The sequence below is a fragment of the Saimiri boliviensis genome, chromosome 11 (genome assembly GCF_048565385.1).
Source record: "Saimiri boliviensis isolate mSaiBol1 chromosome 11, mSaiBol1.pri, whole genome shotgun sequence".
In the NCBI taxonomy this organism is placed as follows: Eukaryota; Metazoa; Chordata; class Mammalia; order Primates; family Cebidae; genus Saimiri; species Saimiri boliviensis.
In genome coordinates, this window is record NC_133459.1 from 75,500,766 (window position 1) to 75,525,658 (window position 24,893).

General features: G+C 38.0%; 1 protein-coding gene across 10 annotated transcripts in view; it reads right to left on the reverse strand.

The window, feature by feature from the left end:
* Positions 1-24,893, reverse strand: part of ZZZ3 (zinc finger ZZ-type containing 3) — a 124,116-nt gene that overhangs the window by 94,741 nt on the left and 4,482 nt on the right. Inside the window, exon 2 of one of the 10 annotated variants that reach the window (XM_074381034.1) lies at positions 13,036-13,157. The exons of 7 other annotated variants lie outside the window; for them this stretch is intronic. The gene's annotated coding sequence lies outside the window, so the exon portion shown is untranslated. Of the gene's footprint in view, positions 1-13,035; positions 14,017-24,893 lie in introns of those variants that run through there. 2 more of the 10 variants (XM_074381033.1, XM_074381031.1) reach the window with 2 other exon arrangements.

Consider the following 24,893-nt stretch of genomic DNA (forward strand, 5'->3'; position numbering starts at 1 on the left):
GATCTGGGGTAGCACAGAGCATCACAAGGTGAGAAGGCTGAATGTGCTAATATGCTAGTTCAGGTCTCTCTTCCTCTTCTTATAAAGCCAGCAGTTCCCCTCCCATGAGAACCCATTAATCCATTAGCCAATTAATCCATTAATCCATTCAAGAGGTCAGAGACTTCATGATCCAATCACTTTTAAAGGCCCTACCTCTCAATACTGCCACATTGGGGATTAACTTTCAACATTGAGTTTTGGATGGCACATTCAAACCACAGCATAGCATAAGCCAATAAAAGAGTTAATATTTATATAATGTGATAAAGGATTTTTAAGATCAAAATTAATTTTCTTCTAAAATTACCTTTACTTTGATTGGGTTTAGTCAAGTTTAAGCCCCTTCAGCCATGTGAGGACACAGTGAGAAGACGGCCACTTATAAACCAGGAACTGGGACCTCACCAACTCTTAATCTGCCCTTGGACTTCCCAGCCTCCAGAACCATGAGAAATAAATGGCTGTTGTTTATACACTACCCAGTCTATGGTTTTCTATTACAGCAGCCCAAACATACTATGACAATAGCCAATGAGACAGACAGACAAGGCAGATAGATAAAACCTTTCTTCAGGTAGCAAAAAATAAAGCTGAATTTGTCAGCAGTTGAGCAACAAACAGAAGGAAGCAGAGGACTAATATGACATCATTTAAATATTTTGACTTAGCTCAACCTGAAGTCAGATAAACAGCCTGGACCTTTCAGTTCCATAAAATTCCTTTGTTGACCTATGACTCAGAAGAAGAAATGAGATGAAAAGGCACCACGTATCATTCTTAGATCCAAACCAGCTTGTTAAATCGTGGAACAGACTAGCTTGAAAATGATTATTAGACTGGCAAGACTGATTCATTTCAAGATACATTAATTTAGCACATATTGAGCACTATGCACTTATCCTTAGGACATAATCTCAGTTCTGGACAGCCATTCATCTTCAATGGGCATTCACAATTGAAGTATAAATAATTCAGCAATGCCTAGGTGAAACACCTGATGTAAAGATCCATCTATATATTCAGTTTTTACAAAAGTATCAACTTAGTTTTATCAACTTAGTTTTCCTCACAAAGCTATATTTCATAGCTGTCTAATGTATACAGCATTTTGAAAATGCTTTCAAAAAATGTTAATTCTTTGCTTGCTTTAAATATTTTTAAAATTTGTCATTAGTTAAATTTAGGGAAAAAGTCAAATTTTCCATTAATTGTATTCAGTGATTTTTAGCTTTAAGGATGTTATTTAACGTCAGTATTTTTTTAAAAGCCAGTCACAGGTAATAAATAAATGACGACTTAATCCTCTCTAAAAGCCATGCTCCATCTGTCTTAAGAATTCTCAATGGTTTCTGTTAACACAACAATCAAGAACAAGTAAGACTAGGAAAAGTCTTAAAAGCAAATAAAAAAATCTAAAGAAGACAAATCAAGGTAAAGATTCATAATGAGTTAGGATATTTTACCATTTCTCACAGGACAGAGTCCTCCCTGAAATATGTTTTGATATCAATGTCAAGGTCTGAATATCAAAATACTGAGACCTTGAATCTTAATCAGATATGCAGTACTGCTCTAAATTCTTGCATCTGTACTGTCTTCAGAGGGCACAAAATTTTTTACCAGCATATTAATCAACCTCTTAGCTGGATCCTCCACCACTTCTAAGAATCTATAGGACAGGTAAAGGAGTTTCCAAGCTACTTTCGATATTTCAAAAACTGTAACTGCCATAACAAATCATATAGTTGATTCTCATAAAGTTGCCATGAGCACTCAATTATCAAATACTCAACACTAAGAGAAATTCTGAGTGAAGTTCCTGCTAGCCTCTGATTAAAATATTTTCATCAGCCTAACAACACATATCCTTGTTTTATCTGTGCTTTTATTTAAAAACACTTTTATCCTAGTCTAGGCTTATCTCTTAAATTTAGCTCCTGTTACAATAAAAAGTTGAAAAGAAAAAAAAAAAAAAAAAAAACACTTTTATCTATCATCTACCTACCTACCCTACCTACCTCCCTCCCTATAATCCTAGCAATTAGGAGGACGAGGCATGTCGACCACCTAAGGTCAGGGGTTCAAGACCAGCCTGGCCAACATGGCAAAACCTTGTCTTTACTAAAAATACAAAAATTAGCCTGGCTCGGTGGCACGTGCCTGTAATATCAGCTTCTCGGGAGGCTGAGGCAGGAGAACGCTTGAACCCGAGAGGCAGAGGTTGTGGTGAATCAAGACCACGTCACTGCACTCCAGCCTAGGCAACAGAGCGAGCATCTCAAAAAAAAAAAAAACACTCAAAAAAAGCAAACAGACAGAAAAACAGGCCCGGCACCTGGGAGGCCGCGGCAGGCGGATCATGAGGTCAGAAGATCAAGACCATCCTGGCTAACACAGTGAAACCCCATCTCTACTAAAAATACAAAAAAATTAGCCAGGTGTGATAGCACACACCTGTAGTCCCAGCTACTTAGGAGAATCACTTGAACCCGGGAGGCAAAGGTTGCATCGAGCCGAGATCGAGCCACTGCACTCCAGTCTGAGCAACAGAGGAAGACTCTGTCTCATAAAAACAAAAACGTATATTAGTGTATTTTCTTCCATTCTTATTTCAATGTGCATTTTTAAGATCAGAATTCACACAACACACACTCAGTTTTGCATCCTGCTTATGTTTCCCATTTAAGCAACATAATTAAAGGCTAAATTGTTTGGGATTTTTTTTTTTATTTTTTAGATACAGGGTCTCACTCTGTCATGCAGGCTGGAATGCAGTGGTGAGATCAATATTCACTGCAGCCTCGATCTTCTGGTCTCAAACAATCTTCCCAGCTTAGCCTCCCAAGTGGCTGAGACTACAGATGTGCATACTACCATGTCCTGGCTAATTTATTTTCTTTTTAGTAGAAACAAGGTCTCCCTATGTTACCCAGGTTGGTCTCCAACTCCTGGGCTCAAGCGATCCTCCCGCCTTGGCCCCCCAAAATGCTGGCATTACAGGTGTTAGCCATGGCGCACAGCCTAAAATTGTTAATGGCTGTATAAAACCTTATAAATAGTTTCTAATTTAACCATTTCCATTCTGTTAGGACATTTAAGCTGCTTTTGATATTTTACTATTTATTATTAAAAATGCTGTGATGAACATCCTTGTGTATACTCTATGTCTGCATAAAACAGACTTATTGAGTCACAGAATATAAACATTTACTTCCTTGAAGGACACTGTCACGTGGCTTTTAAGATAAAGCTTCATTTGTTAAAAATTTTTAAATACATTTTTAAATGACTATACAAGAAAGTTCATTAAAACATACTTCTGAAGCATACTTTGTTTTTTGTTTTTTGTTTTTTTTTTTGAGATGGAGTTTCGCTCTTGTTGCCCAGGCTGGAGTGCAATGGCGTGATCTCGGCTCACCGCAACCTCCGCCTCCTGGGTTCAGGCAATTCTCCTGCCTCAGCCTCCTGAGTAGGTGGGATTACAGGCACACGCCACCATGCCCAACTAATTTTTAGTATTTTTAGTAGAGACGGGGTTTCACCATGTTGACCGGGATGGTCTTGATCCCTTGACCTCATGATCCACCCGCCTCGGCCTCCCAAAGTGCTGGGATTACAGGCTTGAGCCACCGCGCCCAGCCTTCTGAAGCATACTTTACATAGAAGACTTATAAGAGGCTTTACTAATTTGCTATCACGAAATGTAGCTTTAAGTGTTTTAATATTACTAATGAAAGAAAAAAATTTAATTCAGTTTAACTAATTCAATTGATTATCTCATTGAATTTTTCTAATATACCTAATTAATTTTTAAATTTAAAAAATCAGTTGAGCTGGGCGTGATGGCTCATGCCTGTAATCCCAGCACTTTGGGAGGCTGAGGTGGGGAGATCACCTGAGGTCAAGAGCTAGAGACCAGCCTGGCCAACATGGTGAAACCCTGTCTCTATCAAAAACACAAAAATGAGCCAGGCGTGGGGGCCTGGGCCTGTAATCCTACTCAGGAGACTGAGGCAGGAGAATCACTTGAAACCAGGAAGTAGAGGTTGCAGTAAGCCGTGCGCTCGCCATGGCACTCCAGCAGCCTGGGTGACAAAGGGAGACTGTGTCTCAAAAACAAAAAAGAAAAAACATTTGAATCCTACCTTTTGCGTACCCCCCAAAAAAAAACAGAAAAAAAGAAAAAAGAAAAGAAAGGAAAAGAAAATGTTCCTTTCAAAATATTACTAGAGGAGTAGGGACTGGGGAAGGGCAGCGCTCAGCTGCTGGTGGGGGAGGGGTGTGTGTGTGTGTGTGTGTGTGTGTGTGTGTGTGTGTGTGTCAGGATCTCACTCTTGTCACCCAGGCTAGAAGGCAGTGGCAGGATCACAGCTCACTGCCACTTCAAACTCCTGGGCTCAAGCAATACTCCTGCTTTAGCCTCCCGAGGATCACAGCTCACTGCCACCTCAAACTCCTGGACTCAAGCAATACTCCTGCTTTAGCCTCCAGAGTAGCTAGAACCACAGGGGCTTGCCACCACAACGAGCAACTTTTTAAATTTTTTATGGAAACAAGGTCTCACTATGTTGCCCAGGCTGAAGTGGTACTACTGGACTCAAAGTGATCCTCCAATCTCAACCTTCCAAAGAGCTGGGATTACAAAAAGCTGGGATTAATGAGCCACTGTGCCTGGCTGACATTTCATTTTCTAGCAGGTAAAGAAGGGTATGCCTCTTTAGTGAGAGGTCACAGTTACTTCTCCCCTCCCCAGTATTTTTTTTTTTATTGTGGTAAAATACATATAACATAAAATTTACCATCTTAATAATTTTTAAGTATACAGTTCAGTGGAATTTGATATATTCGAAATGTAAATCATCACTACCATCCATCTCCAAAATTCTTTCCATTTTTAAAACTGAAACTCTACACTCCTTAAACACTAACTCCACGTAACCCCTACCTCTAGCCTCTGGCAACTACTCTTCTACTTTTTGTTTCTTTGATTTTTGACTACTCTAAATACCCCATATATGTGGAAACATACAGTATCTGTCTTTTTGTGACTGGCTCATGGCACTTAACAGAATGTCCTCAAAGTTTTCCAGTGGCAACATGTCAGAATCTCCTTCCTTTTTAGATGTAAATAATATTCCTTATGCATATACCACAGTTTACTTATCCATTAATGGACATGTGAGTTGCTTACACATTTTAGCTATTGTGAACGCTGTGGCTATGAACATGCGTGTACAAATCTCTCTTCAAGACCTTGCCTTCAATCCTTTCAGGAATATCCCAGATGCGGAATTGCAGAAGGCCACATTACTTCTATCCCGTTATTTTAGGCCCTAACTCTCAGACTGCTTCTCTCTATACTTCATGCTACCATCATGACCAAATTCAAGCTTTCTACCATTCTGGATTGATTTCCATTTCTTCCAATTATATCAGAAATAGCTAATCTAAAAAGAATCACACATTTATAAACACACAATAAATACACATATTTTTTCATTTATAAATATTTTTCTAGGAAAATTCAAGAACCCAAATTCCTAATTTATTCTAAGTGTATTTGTTACCCTAATTTGCCATCATTATATTGAGCTTTAATTGCTTTAATGCAAAAAAAAAAAAAAAAAATCATTGAATATCCTTTATGAAAATCACTCAGAAAACCATACAGTTAACAATGGTACAGAAAAACCAAGTAAATTTCCAATGCAATGACTAAAGGGACCCTCAGAAGTTATTTAGCCTGGAAGACATAGCCTACTGTACTGGCTTTTCTGACACTTAGATGCCCTGTAACAGAGGAATGATTAAGGTCATGATGGTTAGATACCTGGTAACAAATTACAACCTCTCTGAGAAGAGATAACTACTTTTCTCTTCCATGAAAGAAAAAGGCACATCAATCTTGAATAATTATCATTCCATATTAGATTACGAAATGTCTGGCATAAAGTGGCATTCTAAATTGCTTTCTTTTTTCAAGTTAGGGGAGTATCTTAAATGACAAGATATCCCCTTTTCATTTCTTGAGTATAGTTTCAAATTGCTAACAAGGAATTTTCTTTTTTCCAGGTAAGGTCTTGCTCTGTTGCCCAGGCTAAAGTGCAGTGGCGCAATCATAGATCACTGTAACCTTGAACTCTTGGGCTCAAACAATGCTCCCACCTAAACCTCCTGAGTAGCTAGGACTACAGGCACAAGCCACCATGCCCAGCTTTTTTTTCTTTTCTTTTCTTTTCTTTTTTCTTTTTGCAGAAACAAGGTCTCACTATGTTGCCCAGGCTGGTCTCAAACTCCTGGGCTCAAGACAGCCTCCTGAGTTGGCCTCCCAAAGTGCTGGGATTACAGACATAAGCCACTGTGCCCCACCCAAGAAGGTATTTTTAAACATAAAGCAAAAAACCCTAAATTGTCACAAACATGGAAAAGTGGGAAATTTGAACATAGTGACTGGAATTGAAAGGATCAGTATACCTGGTTCCACCCTTGACACAATAAAATAAAAAATAAAAAAAAGAAAGTATCAGTGTACTCAACCTGAATCTAACCACAAGGAAATATCAGAAACTCAAATCGAGGGACACTTAACAAGTGGCCTAACCTCTTTAAAATGTCAAGAAATTTGAGGCCAGGCCAGACATGTCTCAGGCCTGTAATCTCAGCTACTCAGGAGGCTAAAGCAGGAGGATCACTTGAGTCCAGGAAGTGAAAGCTACAGTGAGCTAAATTTATGCCACTACACTCGAGCCTGGGCAACAAGGTGAGACCCTGTCTCAAAAAATAAATAAAAGAAAAGAAAGAAATGTGAGGCCAGGTGCTGGGGCTCATGTCTGTAACCTCAACACTTTGGGATGCCAAGGCAGGAGGATCCCTTGAGCTCAGGAGTTACAGACCGGCCTGGATAATATAGTGACACTCTGTCTCTACAAAAAAAAAAAAAAAAAAAAAAAAATTAAGCAGGCATGATAGCACATGCCTGTGGTCCCAGGTATTCAGGAGGCTGACATTAAAGGATTGCTTGGGCCTGGGAGGTGGAAGCTGCAGTGAACCATTATCATGCCACTACACACCAGCCTGGGTGACACAGTGAGACCCTGTCTTAAAAAAAAAAAAAACATTTTGATGAGAAAAAATCTGAGTGGCTGGGCGCGGTGGCTCAAGCCTGTAATCCCAGCACTTTGGGAGGCCGAGGCGGGTGGATCACGAGGTCAAGAGATCGAGACCGTCCTGGTCAACATAGTGAAACCCCGTCTCTACTAAAAAAAAATACAAAAATCAGCTGGGCATGGTGGCGCGTGTGCCTGTAATCCCAGCTACTCAGGAAGTTGAGGCAGGAGAATTGCCTGAACCCAGGAGGCGGAGGTTGCGGTGAGCCAAGATCACGTCATTGCACTCTAGCCTGGGAAACAAGAGCGAAACTCCGTCTCCAAAAAAAAAAAAAAAAAAAAAAAAAAAAAAAAAAAAATCTGAGTAACTATTCCATATGAAAGGAGACTGGAGAGACATGAAATTAAATGCAATGTATGATCACTGATTTTAAAAAGCTATAAAAGTAATTTTTAGGATAAGTGACAAAATTTGATTGTGGACTATAAATTAGATAACAGTATTATATTAATGTTAAATTTCCAAATTTTGATCATTTGTAACTACAGTTAAGAGAATACCATAGTTCTCAGAAAAAAAATGTCTGGTGGTATCCTGGATCTAATTCTATTCTGTGAAACAACCCATTACAGCCCTTCATCACCTGAAAACAACTGTCCCCTCCACTCCTTCACTCACTCCTACCAAGTCTTCCCTTCACCACAATAAGCACTCTCAATTCCTTTAAAGGTTCTTAGGGGCTACCCTTCTCTTGACATATCTAATTTTTTATTTAGTTTTCTTAAAGCATAGCTTTCAGAAATAAGGCCAACTTTGTCAATGTGTCCAAACCAACATGGAATAAATACTATATCCCTTACATGGACAAAATCCTAGTAATGTAGACTGGTAGTTCATTTGTTTTTTTCTTTTTTAAGCAACTCACCAGTTGGATATTTGAGGCTATACAAAACCAAACTCCTATAAATATACAATCAATAAACTCTAGTTATTCTATCTCCAAAATGTCTTGGGGAAAAAAAAAAAACAAAAAACAAAAAAACCTATCTACTCTTTCTGTTCTATTGCTCCAGCTCAGGCCATCATCATTCCATTTAAACAACTGTAGTTTTTCTCATTCCAATCTACTCTTTATTTGCTCACAAATATATCTGTCTTAATAAACACTGCCAGGCCGGGCGCGGTGGCTCAAGCCTGTAATCCCAGCACTTTGGGAGGCTGAGGCAGGTGGATCACGAGGTCAAGAGATCGAGACCATCCTGGTCAACATGGTGAAACCCCGTCTCTACTAAAAATACAAAAACTTAGCTGGACATGGTGGCGCGTGCCTGTAATCCCAGCTACTCAGGAGGCTGAGGCAGGAGAATTGCCTGAACCCAGGAGGCAGAGGTTGCGGTGAGCTGAGATCGCGCCATTGCACTCCAGCCTGGGTAACAAGAGCAAAACTCCGTCTCAAAAATAAATAAATAAATAAATAAATAAATAATAAAAAATAAACACTGCCTTGACTCTTATTTTTCAGTACCTTAAAGAAAAATGGGGAGGGAAAAAAAGCAGATGACTGTCTCCCATTTTCAATTCCCAGAAAACTCTTATTCCTCAAAAGCCAATTCAGTGATCCATCGGAATTAACTGCTCTCTCCTTTGCTCCCATAATGCTTAATAATTCTATCACAAAATATTCAATTATAGGCTCCTTGAAGGAACAGAGCAATACATTTTTATTCTCTTTGTACATACAGTGTCTTAAAATTGATTAATTGAACAAAATTTTACTTATTTAACTTTTTCTACCTGAATTTCATTTTTTTTTTAATTCCACACTTTTAAGCAACTCACACTATAGGTTTCTGTCTGTAGTTTAAGATAGAACTTACAAGTTGTTTTAGTTATCCTTGCCAGTTAATTGTTTTGACATTTTGTAAGCACAACTGTACATTTATTCAAAACATTTATTAAAATGAACAAAAAGTGCCTTTTTAGATACTTCTCTCAAAGTTTGACATTAATTCCTGCTAACAGTATTTAAGAAAGTTTATTTTACACTATTAATGAAATGTTCTTAATGCTGATGAGTTTGTATTTCTCTATCTCTTCTCCAAAGGCATAACTAGGAAAACAATCTCCAAAACTACTGCTTTGCTTTTTAAAAATAAGACTTCATGCTGTTTCTAGTCTTCTGGCATACTTGTGTTACAAATTAACAAAAAAGTATCAATACCTTTCAGTTCCTTCATGTTATTAAAATGATTTAAAACCTGTGCCATCAGCCAAATAGAAAATGGATTACTGGAATCTAATCAAATGGTGAAGTAATCCGGGTGAGGTTTACAAAACTTGATCTGGCAATAGAGTTAAAAAGCAATTACAAAAAAAATTACAAAAGGCCTTAAACAATTCAGATGAAACCAACATCAACTTAGAGTTCCACTGTTACTAGACAATTTTTACTAACAGTTCACTATGTCCATCTGTGGCATGAGAAAAACCACTTGGACAAAGGCAGCTTCTAAGGCCAATGTCAAACTGATAAACAGCCTATCAAGAGATGGTAACTGAACTGTGGACATAAACTATGTCACAGGAATCTCAACTTGCTTAAGACAGCACAACTGTTCCCGTAGGTAAGTGACTGCCCAACCTCCATGATTAATTAGAATACGAAATTAAGTATATCAAACTCATGATACTAATGCTATTTGGTTTAAAACTATGCTAAATATTTTTAAATTCTTATAACATTTAAGAGAATTTTAACATTACAGACTATGATAGTTTATAAATTTAAAATAGTAACTGACCTCACACTTATGATTTTAAGTTTAAAAGTATAAGAATATTTAGCTTGTTTAATAAGAATATTGGAATGTTTAAGAAAATTTGTGATTCACGGTATTTATAAGTTTCATTCATTAAAGTTTTAATATTTGCCAATTATAACTCAATAAAGCTAGATAAATTATAAAATTTTAAAGTTCTAAAGTATTTGGGAGGCTGGGTGTGGTGGCTCACACCTGTAATCTCAACACTTTGGCAGGCCAAGGTGGGCAGATCCCCAGAGGTCAGAAGTTCGAGACTAGCCTGGCCAACATGATGAAATCCAGTCTCTACTAAAAATACAAACATTAACTGGGTGTGATGGCACACGCCTGTACTCTCAGCTACCTGGGAGGCTGAGGCAGGAAAACTGCTTGAACCCGGGAGGCAGAGGTTGCAATGAGCCGAGATTATGCCACTGCACTCCAGCCTGGATGATACAGTGAGACTATGGCTCATAAATACATAAATAAATAGTATTTGAGAAAATGCTACTTGTTGAAATTTACTCCACAAAGAATAGTGCTTAAAAACAAAACAGTAGCCGGGCGCGGTGGCTCAAGCCTGTAATCCCAGCACTTTGGGAGGCCGAGGCGGGTGGATCACGAAGTCAAGAGATCAAGACCGTCCTGATCAACATGGTGAAACCCCGTCTCTACTAAAAATACAAAAAATTAGCTGGGCATGGTGGCGCGTGCCTGTAATCCCAGCTACTCAGGAGGCTGAGGCAGGAGAATTGCTCGAACCGAGGAGGCGGAGGTTGCGGTGAGCCGAGATCGCGCCATTGCACTCCAGCCTGGGTAACAAGAGCTAAACTCTGTCTCGGAAAAAAAAAAAAACAGTATATCAAATGTATTATATAAGGAAGGTACTTAAGTTAAACAGCAGTAGTGGTAATAACTAACATTCACACTGCATGTTGGCTCACGCCTGTAACCCCAGCACTTTGGAAGGCCAGGTGAGGTGGTCCATGCTTGTAATCCCAGCTGACGTGCGAAGATGCCTGAATCCAGGACGCAGAGGTTGCAGTGACCCGAGACTGTGCCACTGCACTCCAGTCTGGGTGACAGAGAGCCAGATTCCATCTCAAAAAATAATAAAAATATAAATACTTATCTGGACTGAATGTGTGTATATGTCCACATTCATGTGTTGAAATCAGTGCAAATTAATTAATTAATTAATCTGACCATCTACCATGAACTAGGCATCATTCCAAGCTCTGAGATTGCAGCAGAAAAAACATAATCCCATTCTTTTTTTTTTTTTTTTTTTTTTTTTTTTTTGTATTTTTAGTAGAGACAGGGTTTCACCATGTTGACCAGGATGGTCTCAATCTCTTGACCTCGTGATCCACCCGCCTCAGCCTCCCACAGTGCTAGGACTACAGGCTTGAGCCACCGCGCCCGGCTCATAATCCCATTCTTGATGGATCTTACATTCTAATGAGAAGAGACAGCCTCCCAGTAGCTGGGATTACATGCCCCCGCCACCACACCCGGCTAATTTTTATATTTTTAGGAGACAGGGTTTTGCCATGTTGGTCAGGCTGGTCTTAAACTCCTGATCTCTAGGGATCCACCCACCTCAGCCTCCCAAAGTAATTACGGGCAGGATTACAGGCATGAGCCACCACACCCGGCTAATGAGTATCCTTGATATGCTTTTCTTTTGAAAAAATTTACTTACGAGAAAGTCATATTAATTTCTTTAGATTACTCGTTTTTCTTCCCCAATGGAATTTTTTTTATAATTTTAATAACAGGTTTCATTTTAAGAATCTTCTATCAATACTGATTGCTTAAATTATCTGTGGTCATTACCAGTGTCTTTTCTGAACTTTCTGAAACCTGCTTTTCTGGGAATTCCTACCTAAGATAAACTCCAAAACGGCATAGCATGATCACTACCTTTTGATTGCTGTCATTTCAATTTCTAGCTGGGAGTCATGAAAAAGCATGGGCTTTGGAGTCAGATACTGCTCACTTACTGTGTGACAAACTTCTTTCTCTGAGCCTCTAATTTCCACATCAGTAAACTAACAAACAGCACTTACTAAGCAGCTATTTTATATCAAGTACGTATATACTCTCTATATATCATATATACTTGTACTCTCTAGCATATATAGAGTATATATGTACTTGATATATATACTCTCTATATATTTTATATCAAGTACATCTATACTCTCTATACATGTAGAAAGTACCATATCTATTTATAATAAGAAAAACAAAGCTTAGATATAAGTAACTTTCTTAAAGTTACAGAGCTCATATGATCGCACCACTACATTCTAGCCTGGTCAACAAAAACAAGACCCTGTTTAAAAAACAAAAAAGCTACAGAGCTCATAAGTGCCAGAGCCAGGATTTAAATCAAAGTCTATCTGATTCCAAGTGTGTGTTCTTTTCACTACATCACAAAAAAGTGACTATAAAAACAGTGCATTTGCTCAAAACAGATGTTCAGTAATGGTTAATTCTACATCTAAGGGTTCTTCCTTGTTGGTAAGAGTCAATTTCATACCAGCAATTCTCTAACTTTTAGGAGATTACACTGCCAGCAAAAATAATTTATCAGAAGCTCTGATCTTTATTATTAGTGGATTATTTAATTAATCAAAACCAAAAACTGTATCAAACAATGCCAAACATATTCTTCAGATACTTTTGTGTTACCAAAAAAAACCTTAGCTGGGCACGGTAGCTCACACCTGTAATCGCAGCACTTTGGGCAGGCGGATCATGAGGTCAGTAGATCAAGACCATCCTGGCCAACATGGTGAAATCTTGTCTCTACTAAAAATACAAAAATTAGCCAAGTGTGGTGGCATGCGCCTGTGGTCCCAGCTACTTGGGAGGCTGAAGCAGGAGAATCACTTGAACCTGGGAGGTGGAGGTTGCAGTGAGCCCAGATCACGTCACTACACTAAGCCTGGTGACAGAGCGAGACGCTGTCTCCAAAAAAAAAAAAAAAAAAAAAAAAAAAAAGCCTTATGCACAACCACATCCTAAGTCGGCACACTGTGTGATTATTCACCCCCAGAGTTCTTAAAACACATACCTTGTGGAGATAAAGCTCTTCAAAGAAAGTGCCATTCTTGGGAGGCATTCAGATCAAGACAACAGAAACACAGCAGTTTTTCAGAATCCAGATAACCACCATAGCCAACAAGAACTCCGCAGCTGTCAATAGCATCATGGAACTATAGATAATAAGTTTCTCTTAATTATCTTCTCTTTCTCTTCTCCCCATTTCCTCTTCCTACATTAGATTGTCAATGGTCCATTAAGTGAATCAAAGAATGTATCCTAGCTCTAAACACATCACTTTAAATCCTACCAATAAGTTAAACTAATGCAAGCAAACAGAAATTAAGAGGTAGAATACCATTAAACTTTTCAGTTTTTTGGTTCTTTTGAAATGGAGGCTCACTTTGTTGCCCAGGTTGGAGTGAACTGGTGCAATTTCAGCTCATTGCAATATCCACCCCTCCTGGCTCAGGCAATTCTCCTGCCTCAGCCTCCTGAGTAGCTGGGATTACAGGCACCCACCACCATGCCTGGCTATTGTTTGTATTTTTAGTAGGGACAAGGTTTCACCATGTTGGCCAGGCTGGTCCTGAACTCCTGACCTCAGGTGATCCACCCACCTCTGCCTCCCAAAGTCTTAGTATTATGGGCGTGAGCCACTGCATCTAGCCTCTCAGTTTCTTAAAAGTTTTTAAAGGTTTATGGATTAAAGTTTATAGGTTTCATTACTAAGCTAAGAACTTCTAAAATGCACCAGCTGATAAAAAAGAAAAAACTGTAATAGGCTGAAGGTGGAAATGACCTAAAACAGGTAAAAGAGATCACTTTGGTGTGACAGAAATGTTCTAAAACTGGACTGCTAAAACTATCATTGTATGGCACTGTAGTTTTACTAAAAAGCACTGAATTGTGTATTTAAAAGAATATGACTAAGAAATTCCCCCAGCCGGGCGCGGTGGCTCACGCCTGTAATCCTAGCACTTTGGGAGGCTGAGGTGGGTGGATCACCTGAGGTCAGGAGTTCAAGACCAGCCTGGCCATCATGGTGAAACCCCATCTTTATTAAAAAAAAAAAAAAAAAAAAAAAAAAAAAAAAAAGAAAGAAAGAAAGAAAGAAATTCCCCCAAAACCTATTAATATAATAAATATTGTGACTCCCCCCCAATATTATTCCCTTGAAACTAACACCAACATTTAGATCTATTATTGGGCAAATCTCCATGTTTCACTTGAATTAAAACTCCAAAGCATAATTTTAGTACATAGGGAGCTCCAGATTCTGAACTGCATTGTTGTCCTCTTTAATAAACCAATACAGTCCTTGAACGACAGTTAGCATGCATATCTTTTTTTTTTTTTTTTTTTTTTTTTTGAGACAGAGTTTGGCTCTGTCACCCAGGCTGGAATGCAATGGCACCATCTCGGCTCACTGCAACCTCTGCCTCCTCGGTTCAAGCAATTCTCCTGCCTCAGCCTCCCAGTAGCTAGGACTACCAGTGCACGCTAGCACACCTGGCTAATTTTTTGTTTTAGCAGAGACAGGGTTTTGCCATGTTGGCCAGGCTGGTCTCAAACTCCTGACCTCAGGTGATCCACTCGCCTCAACTTCCTAAAGTGATGAGCCACCACACCCAGCCTAGAATGCAAATTTTTAACCAGTAAGAATTGCCTTACTGATTCATAATCACCTTCTTTGAAACAAAAAAAAGAACTGCCTTATTGAAATACACAGAAAAACAAAATCTATTAAGGCAACAAAGCATTTGGATGGATAACAACACCTTGATGAATAGACAGACTTCTATGAAAGTTATCAGCATTAAACTGAGTAGTAGTTATTTAAAAAAAAAAAAAAAATACACCCTGACAAACAGCCGGGGAGGCCATGAAGGAAGGACTCTCATGCAGGTATACCTGATAAAAACTATCGCAAAAACTACATCCTTATACAAAATGTTACACAGAAACAAGCCAGGTGTATGGTATATACACACCTGTAGTCCCAGGTACCCAAGAAGCAGGAAGACTGCTTGACCCCAGGAGTTCACATCCAGCCTGGGCAACACAGTAAGACTGTTTAAAAAAATAAAATTTAAAAGAAAAAATAAAAAAATAAAATAAAAGGCCGGGCGCGGTGGCTCAAGCCTGTAATCCCAACACTTTAGGAGGCCGAGGGGGGTGGATCACAAGGTCGAGAGATCGAGACCATCCTGGTCAACATGGTGAAACCCCGTCTCTACTAAAAATACAAAAAACTAGCTGGGCATGGTGGCACATGCCTGTAATCCCAGCTACTCAGGAGGCTGAGGCAGGAGAATTGCCTGAACCCAGGAGGCGGAGGTTGCGGTGAGTCGAGATCGCGCCATTGCACTCCAGCCTGGGTAACAAGAGCAAAACTCCCATCTCAAAAAAAAATAAAATAAAATAAACTTCTTCGAGGATGTCTGCCCAGCGACTGCCAGTCCAACCTCAGAAGGGAGGCACTTTACTTATTGACCCTTGTAGCCAAGAATAATTATCTCAAATAATTATGTAATCCTCATTTTTCCTTTAAAAACTTTTGTCTTCTTTTACCTCCCTGTATATCCACATGGTTTACATCCCACTGCAATGCCCTATTGCCAAATAAACATATTTTCTTTTAGAAAGTCTCTGTTATTTAGGTTGACAAGACCAAAGTATTCAAATCACAGCTATTTTCACTTCTGATTGTTCTGGTGAATATAAGACTTGAAAGAAAATTCAAATGTCACTGTAAAATGTGATTCCAAAAAAATTCATTGGAATATAATCTATGCTATGGCACTGGAACAAGGACATATATGCAACAAATGGTACTAGAGATACACATGAAGACAGCATCTCAAACTCCCAAACTCCAGAGTTTGAGTGCTTAGGTTCAAGTCCCAAACCCTACATTTAGCACCTGTGCAACACTGAGCAACATACTAAACCCCTCTGCTTTGATTTGCTTATTTGTAGAATGAGGGTTACAGCAGTCCTTTATATAAGGTTGCAGGGAGTACTAATGATAATAAATACAGTATCTGGCCCACAGCAAATATCCAATAAATTTGAGTTATTAGTATTACTTTTATAATAATTTTTAAAAATCACCTAAAGCAGCTCTTTTCAATCTTCAGTATACATACAAACCAGCTGGGAATCTAGTTACAGTTGTCCCCACCACCCCCATCCACAAGCCATACATTCCAAGATCCCCAGTGGATACCTGAAATTGAGGATAGTACCAAGCCAGATAAACACTATGTTTTTTCAATCTGATAACTGAGATGGCTATTAAGTGATTAACCAGTGGGAAGCATACAAAGTATGGACACGCTGGACAAAGGGATGATTCATCCCAGGCAGGACCAGAAGGACAATAAGAGATTTCATCAGGATACTCAAAAGGGCACACAATTTAAAACATGAATTGTTTATTTCTCAGATTTTCCATTTAATATGTTCAGCCCAAGGAAAATGAAACTGAAGAGTACAGGAGACAGTACTGTATCTGTTATATGAGAGGTTTGAGTGCAGTGTGAAATTTGAATTCTAATAAGTTCCATGATAGGTGCCAGGGAACTATAAAGTTACAAGGATGGTCGTCAAACTTTGGCATACACCAGAATCCTCTAGTGGTCTAGTTTAAAACACAGATTTCTGGGTTCCATCTCCAGTGTGAGAAAATTTGCATTTGTCAATTTCCCAAGTGATGCTCTGCTGCTATGCCCAGAATCACATACTGTATTGAGAATGATTTATCAAAGGCTCTCATCCAGGATATGTATCAGAATCGCTTGTGGGGTTCTTGTCTGTTCATTTTGTTTTTTAATGCAGATGCCCTGACTATACCCAAGTAGTGCTACTCAAAGTGTGGTCTCCTGACCTACTAAATCTGAAATTCTAAGAGCCCAGCAATCTATTATTTAAAATGAACAACTTTCAGGCAATTATGATGAACGATAAACACTGAGAACCACTGCCATACAGCTACAAATAAATCAAAATGTCCTTGGTGAAATTTTCCTAACTACAGAAATGGAAGTAGCTACCTGGGTGCTTGGCTTAGATCAAACTGGAAAATGCTGACTAGTTCACTAGGTAGAACAGCATTTATTCAAATTTAGAAATAACTCTATAACCATTAGAAAAGTCAGTTAATCTTTCCCCTATTCTTCTTGAGATAATGTTCCCCTATGGCTCGATGTTTCCCCAGAGTCAGACATTTAAACTCTCCAGATTAAAAAACAAATGAGATATATCTAGATATCTATATCTATCTACATATATGTATTTTAGAAATTAGGCTAAAACTTTACAATCATTTAATTTCCACAAAAGCTCAGCAAATAAAAGATGACTGAAGTACAGAACTGCTAAGTAAATACATTATTCTTAATCATAACCAAAAACTAATTTCAGCAACTATAGGCCATTTATAATATTCTGGCCCTTATTTTGGCCCTAACATTTACTGATTGAAATAACCAACATCTGCTTAGAAAGGAAATGAAACATATCATCCAGGCTAACTAACCATGGGACTTATATGAAAGAAAAATTACATGCAGGAATACAGTCATAAATCTTTCACTATGACTTTCTTTAAAATTAAAGTGAAATGGGAGAAAAATACAAAAGGAGAACTGCTGAGAAGAAAGTAGCACTTTACAGCCAGGCAGGGTGGCTCATGCCTGTAATCCCAGCACTTTGGGAGGAGAAGGCGGGCAGATCACCTGAGATCAGGAGTTCCAGACCAGACTGGACAACATGGAAAAACACCGTCTCTACTAAAAACACAAAAATTAGCCGGCGTAGTGGTGGACAACCGTAATCCCAGCTACTCCGGAGGCTGAGGTGGGAGAATAACCCAAACCCAGGAGGTGGAGATTGCAGAGCTAAGATCACACCACTGCACTCCAGCCTTAGTGACAGAGTGAGACTCTGTCCCCAAAAAAAAAAAAAAAAAAAAAAAAAGTTGCACTTTACACTTTAAGTCAGTCTGAAGGGGTAAGCAGATAAGGCTTTTGGCTGATCCCCGGTTTTTTTTACCAGCCTATTTGATCTTATAATCCACACACCACAATGTTGTACTGTTCATAAATATAAAAGTTGTACTGTTCATAAATATCAGTATTTTGAAAGTAAAGAGGCTTAAACTTAAATTTAAATCTTTTTCTTGGTGGGGAGGCTCACAACATGCTTTGAAATAACTGAAGATACTACAGGGTATCATAAAATTAGAATGGAAATCACTGCTCGAGGAATTCAAAGAATTAAAAGAAAGCTACCAAGTCATAAGACAAAAGTCGAAAAAGCCATTAGCTGGCCAGGAATGCTGTTTTATAATTTTTAAAACAAAATTTTTAAGTAGGAAAAAAAAAAAAAAGTAGCTGAGATACAGCATAAGCCATCAATGACAGAAACTGTAAAATATACTGTTACCCAAATAGCATTAAAACACAAAAAAAGGTCTACCACAGATTCTAAATCGAAGAAGGCTTTTATTTGCTGTCGCCTACCAGGAGTTCTTGAAAACTATGAATGCCTGCCTCACCCACTGTGGCAGACTGATGGGGAAAAAAGAAAGGCAGGAAAAGAAAAAAAAAGAAAACTATGAATGCCATGAGAAAAATGTCTCTAAGTGTTGAGATCTTCAGGTACAAAACAGGTTGAGGTATAGGGTTTCTCGGGTTACTCATATCAGAACAGGATGAAGATACAATAAAATACCTGAATTTCACAAAGGTAATATTGAGCCAAAAAAAAAAGCCAGACACAAAAACAATACATAATGCATAATCCTAGGCTCAAAAGCAAATAAAATAATTCTATGGGACTAGACATCAAAAGAGTAGCTTCTCTTAGTGGGGGGTGGCACCTGGGGACCATTAATGACAGGAATAAGTGCACAAGTTCTGACAGTGTTCTTCTTAGTGACAATTACACCAGTATGTTCACTGTGAAAATTCACTGAGCTGTACACTTATCACAACTTTCTGTGTGTTACACTTTAATTGTATTTACATTTATTTAAAAAGAAGATTTCTCCTTACGAAAAGAAACACTAGTCGGGCAAGGTGCTCAGGCCTGTAATTTCAGCACTTCAGGAGACCAAGGTAGGCAGATCACTTGAGGTCAGGGGTTTAAGAACAGCCTGGCGAACATGGCGTAACTCTGTCTCTACTAAAAATACAAAAATTAGCTGGGTGTAGTAGCACATGCCTGTAGTCCCAGCTACTCGGGAGGCTAAGGCAGGAGAATCACTCGAACCCAGGATGCGGAGGTTGCAGTTAGCCAAGATTGCACCACTGCACTCCAACCCGGGTGACAGAGTGAGACTCTGTCTCAAAAAGAAAAAAAAGAAACTTACTGCAAAAACACCATAAAAATCTATATATAGTGAAGACAGTTTCGGTAAGAATTATAGGTTTGGGGTTGGGAGTGGAGAGTTAACACAGAGAAGTATTACAACCCCAATAATCTATGGAAATGAAAAAATGTAAATTAAAAAAAAGAGAAGTATTACATACATATTACTAAGTTCTTCAAGGGCTAACAGTGGGTAAATCTCACATACACGACATACAACCCTTTGCCGGAAGAAATAAACTTGGTATTTCCCTCCATAATACAGCCAAGTCAGCTAAAAGCATTATTTCATTTTATTTATGAAACATCAATCTGCTTTCTAATGGGAAAGTGCTAAGAATGGCAGGATCCATTTTCCTTGAACTTCTGACCAATTTAAAAAACTAGTAAGGAGGGCTGGGCGCGGTGGCTCACACCTGTAATCCCAGCACTTTGGGAGGCCGAGGCGGGTGGATCGCGAGGTCAAGAGATCGAGACCATCCTGGTCAACATGGTGAAACCCCGTCTCTACTAAAAATACAAAAAATTAGCTGGGCATGGTGCTGCGTACCTGTAATCCCAGCTACTCAGGAGGCTGAGGCAGGAGAATTGCCTGAACCCAGGAGGCGGAAGTTGCAGTGAGCCGAGATCGCGCCATTGCACTCCAGCCTGGGTAACAAGAGCAAAACTCCGTCTCAAAAAAAAAAAAAAAAATTGTAAGGAGGGTAAATAGTGCCAGAATATAATTAGCAACTCTTATTTCCTAGACTACTTCAATGACATTTTGAAAAAGCAACTCATCTCTTACAGGGCAGCACAATTCCAGCAGGAAAAAAAAGGTGTAAGTTATGCTCCAATGTCTTTAAATCTCACCACAACCCAAGACAGAAGTAAATTACATCACATCAAATTCTTCATCTTCACTTCTCTGTAGGTGTTCTCCAAGCACAGGACACACTTTTTTTTTTTTCAAATATTTATTATTGTTTCACACTCAGTTACTTAAATCTCGTTTTTCCTACTAGCATTTTTGTAACCAGAAAAATCTGCAAACAGGAAACATTAAAGCCATTTAATGAAATAACAGCTTTGCAGCCATTACAATTTTAAAATGTAAATAAACATAAATACCTTTTTTCAATTATTTTGAGATTATGAATTATTTCATAACAGAAAAAAAGACATCATAGTAAAAAGTAAGCACTTTATTAAAACCGCTCTCATTGACATAGATACCTTCTTAATGCTTACTTGAATGTCTTATGTTACTATTAAGTTTCAGTAAATGTATCATACTGCCATCTCAACATTTGAAGAAAGGTATGGTGATTCTGTAACCTGAGTCCTACAGCTGTTAAATCAAACTTTTTCATTAAATATATTAGAGGTACATGATGTCAAGTTGTATACTGCTGTTTAATAAACACTTTATAAACTGTTTATCTTAGAAGTTAATTTCCCAAAATCTGCCAAAGTAGTTTTTCTCTTTACAGTTTCTAGTACTGTTCTTTTTTGTTTGTTAGGGTTTTTTGACAGAGTCTCACTATGTCACCCAGGCTGAAGTGCAAGGGCGCAATCTCAGCTCACTGTAGCCTCACCCTTTTGGGGTCAAATGATCCTTCCACCTCAGCAGCCTCCCGAGTAGCTGAAACTATAGGTGCACGCCCCCCACACTAGGCTAATTTTGTGTATTTTTGTAAAGATGAGGTCACATTATGTTGCCCAGGCTGGTCTCAAACTCCTGGGCTAACATGATCCTCCTGCCTTAGCTTCCCAAAGCGTTGGGATTACAGGCATGAGCCATTGTGGCCAGCATAATACTTTTAAGTAGTTTAATATTTTTATCTCTATTTAAGGGAGAAACTGTTTCATTCAATGCAACTAAGTTCTGTGGTATGGAAAAATCATTATTTCAAATTTTGGCTGACAAGAAAAGGAATTATAAAACATTGTTTTGTTAAAAAATAGCTTTATTATCCTCAATTTACAGTAACTTTTTTATTTTTTTTTTAAAGATGGGGTTTCACCATGATGGCCAGGCTGATCTTGAACTCCTGACCTCAGGTGATCCCCTCCTCGGCCTCCCAAAGTGCTAGGATTACAGGCATGAGCCACCGTGCCCGGCCCACAGTAATCTTAAAAATAAATAAGAAAACAAACACCACAATAAGACAAAAGCCAAGGCAAAAGATATTAAACATATCACAGAATCATCTAAAACCAATATGAATGTTTTTAAGGCTTGGGATAAAAATAACAATTTAAAATAAAAATGATTAAAATATAAAAACGAAGCATAACAAAAAAATGACAAAATTTAAAAATTAAAGCATTATATAATAGAGTTGAGACAATTACCAAATTGGAGGAAAACATTCAGATTCTCATTTCACACCAATGCCAGATGAGGTAAAAAGTTAAATTTATTTAAATCTAACTTGAAAACATTAAACAGAATTAAACCAGTATTATTTATTATAGTTCTGATAAGGGGGGAATTTCATAAAATCAATACAACAAAATTCTATCAAAATGTTTGGGCTGGGCACAGTGGCTCACCACTGTAAGCCCAGCACTTTGGGAGGCCAAGGAAGGTGGATCACCTCAGATGAGAAGTTCCAGAGCAGCCTGACTGACATGGCAAAACCCCATCTCTACAAAAATACAAAAATTAGCTGGGTGCGGTGGCATGCGTCTGTAGTCCCAGCTACTCAGGAGGCTGAGGCAGGAGAATCACTTGAACCTGAAAGGTAGAGGCTGCAGTAAGCCGAGATTGTACCACGGCACTCCAGCCTGGGCAACAGAGCAAGATTCTGTCTCAAAACAAACAAACAAAAAGATGTTTGATGGCAATAATCCTAAAATTCCATTTATCTTAAAGTTCACAAGATAAATACATCTATAAACATGTTTCACCTCTAATAAAGAAATAAAGCACAATGTGTCATATGCCTCTATTAAACCTTCACAAAAAATGTTAAATGTTGATGAGTATAGACTAACCACCACTCCAAAGGGAATACAAATTTATATCTTTTGATTAATATTGTACAGTATGTTTTAAGAGCCTTCAAAATAGCTAAAAATAACTTTTGGCAACACAAGAAAGAGATGATACTATCTACAGGAAACATGTACAAATATGTTTTTCACATAGGGGAATAACATGGTATGTTCACAGCACAGAACATTTTACAATCATTTACAATGGTAGTTATTAAGACGCACTGTCAGAATGAAAAAGTGTTATCTAACAGTAGATTAAAAAGCAAGACATGAAACTAAATGTTTTTATCCACAAGTATGTAAAAAATATACATTAAAATAATGGAAGAAATGTATCAAAATGCTAATAATAGTTATATTAATTCCCAAGATATAATTCCTCAAGTCAGCTTTCGAAATCATTAAAATACATACACACACCTTACACACAAGTCAAAGACTATCTACTTTAACTCTACCCCTAATGGAAGCATCAGGTTTAAATAGACATACTAAATGAGACAGAGAAGGTCAGCAATGCAATGAAGAAGACTCACTACAAAATGAAACACCTGGCACCTTAGGACACTTGGGCTAAGAATAGAGACTCAATACTAGGATTCAAAACTATACAAGTGAATTATATACATAGGTCATTTACTAATTCTAATTATCTGCTTTACCATTTTCTTCATGAGCAGATGTGCTAATCTTTAGGCAACTGGTTGTTCATTACTGATATCAACTATCAAATGTAATAGAGCCTTGTTTGGGAGTAATTCCTTAAAATATTAAATACGTAGAAAGACAAATAGGTTAAAATAATAGAACAAAGGAAGTTCCATACACATTAGTACCATTTTTATTTGGTATCATCAGATAAGGAGAGATCTACAAGTAAATTTTCCAGAAAACTGAAACTTAACATTTAATTAACAATGTTTTGAAAATGTTTACTTTTAGAGCAATCTCAAAAGACACCAATTTCTTACTTCCTTAAACACAGTATACAGAATAAGAATTTATGATTAAAGTCATCATTGTGAAGCATCAGTTTACTAGGCTGCTCTATGATACTGTCATTCTTTCAGAAGTTAATGATTATACAAGTGAAAGTCTTTATGTAATGGCCTTAAAACACTATTCTACTAAAGTCCCACCTACTTTTTAATAGTTCTTTTCTCTTAAAGAAGGCATTTCAGCTGCCAATGTCCCTAATCCAATGGCCAACAATGTAGATTCTTATCTTTGGACTAACTCCAATTAGTAGTTGCCTAATAAAGGGTAATGGCTTATTATACTTGGTTGCAGTCATTTTGAAGGCTCAGAGATTATGTTCAGGATTTCTGCTATGTTTCAAATGGCTGAGATCATTAGCAATAAATGTCAGTTGAATTACTGATTCTAACTTATAAATATACTGGAGTTCAAAAAAAAAAAAGTAATAATAATACCTGAATAGTCTGATTAATCACAATGTGATATTCTCCTGAGGGAAAGTTATCCTACTCTTCCTCTCTAATAAGACAAAAATTACCTACATAAGTGAAAAAGATCAGCTGAAAAGAAAAATAGGTGAGAAGGAAAGGGTCAAACAAAATAACCAAGTCAGGCTTTGGACTTTGGGAAATATTTACTGAGAGTGGTTTTCAGAGCATTAATTACAGAAATTTGCACCAGAGTTTACACCAAATCTCTCGTAAATACTACTCTAAAAATGAAACTCTTCCAGTAACTATTCCTTGTAGGTAAGTCCAAACTGAATTTTCATATGAAATTTAGTGTTTTTATTTTATTTTTAACACAAGGTCTCACTCACTCTGTTGCCCATGCTGGAGTGCAATGGTACAATCATGGCACACTGCAGTCTTGACCTCCCAGGCTTAAACGATCCTCCTACCTCAGCCTCCCAAGTAGCTGGTATTATAGGTGTGCGCTACCATACCCAGGTATTTTTTTTTTTTTGGTAGACAGGGTCTGGCTATGTTGTTCAGGCTGGTCTCAAGCAATCCTCCCACCTCAGCCTCCCAAAGTGCTGGTATTACAGGCATGAGCCAACAGGCCCAATTTAAGTTAACTTATAAAGTTACAGGTCCGTGGAAATTGGCATGGTGTCAGACCTTAAGGAAAAAAATCCAAGTGAGAACAAATGAGTATTATCGCTGTTACTAATTTCCTCTGATCACAGAAGTTCATTAGCTTTCATCACTTCTATGACCATAATAATTGAGAAAAACGAAAATAAAATCTATTGGTTCTTTAAATTTTACTTAAGCAAACTCAAACCATGTAAAAATACATTTTTCCTCTTCCTTGGATTTTTCACAGTACGTTTCTACCAAGTACCTCAAATAATTTCATGTCTGTAAAAGATTGGTAAGTCCCAAGAGCCACTACAGAAAAGTTTATAAAACAAAAGTTGTAAGAGCAAGGAACATAGGTTATTTCATAGATCAGATGCACACATGGACTATTAAAGGTCCAGTTACCAAGCTAAACTTATGTAGATATCTTTGCAAAGGCCATTGTAGAACTGTGACCTTCAAA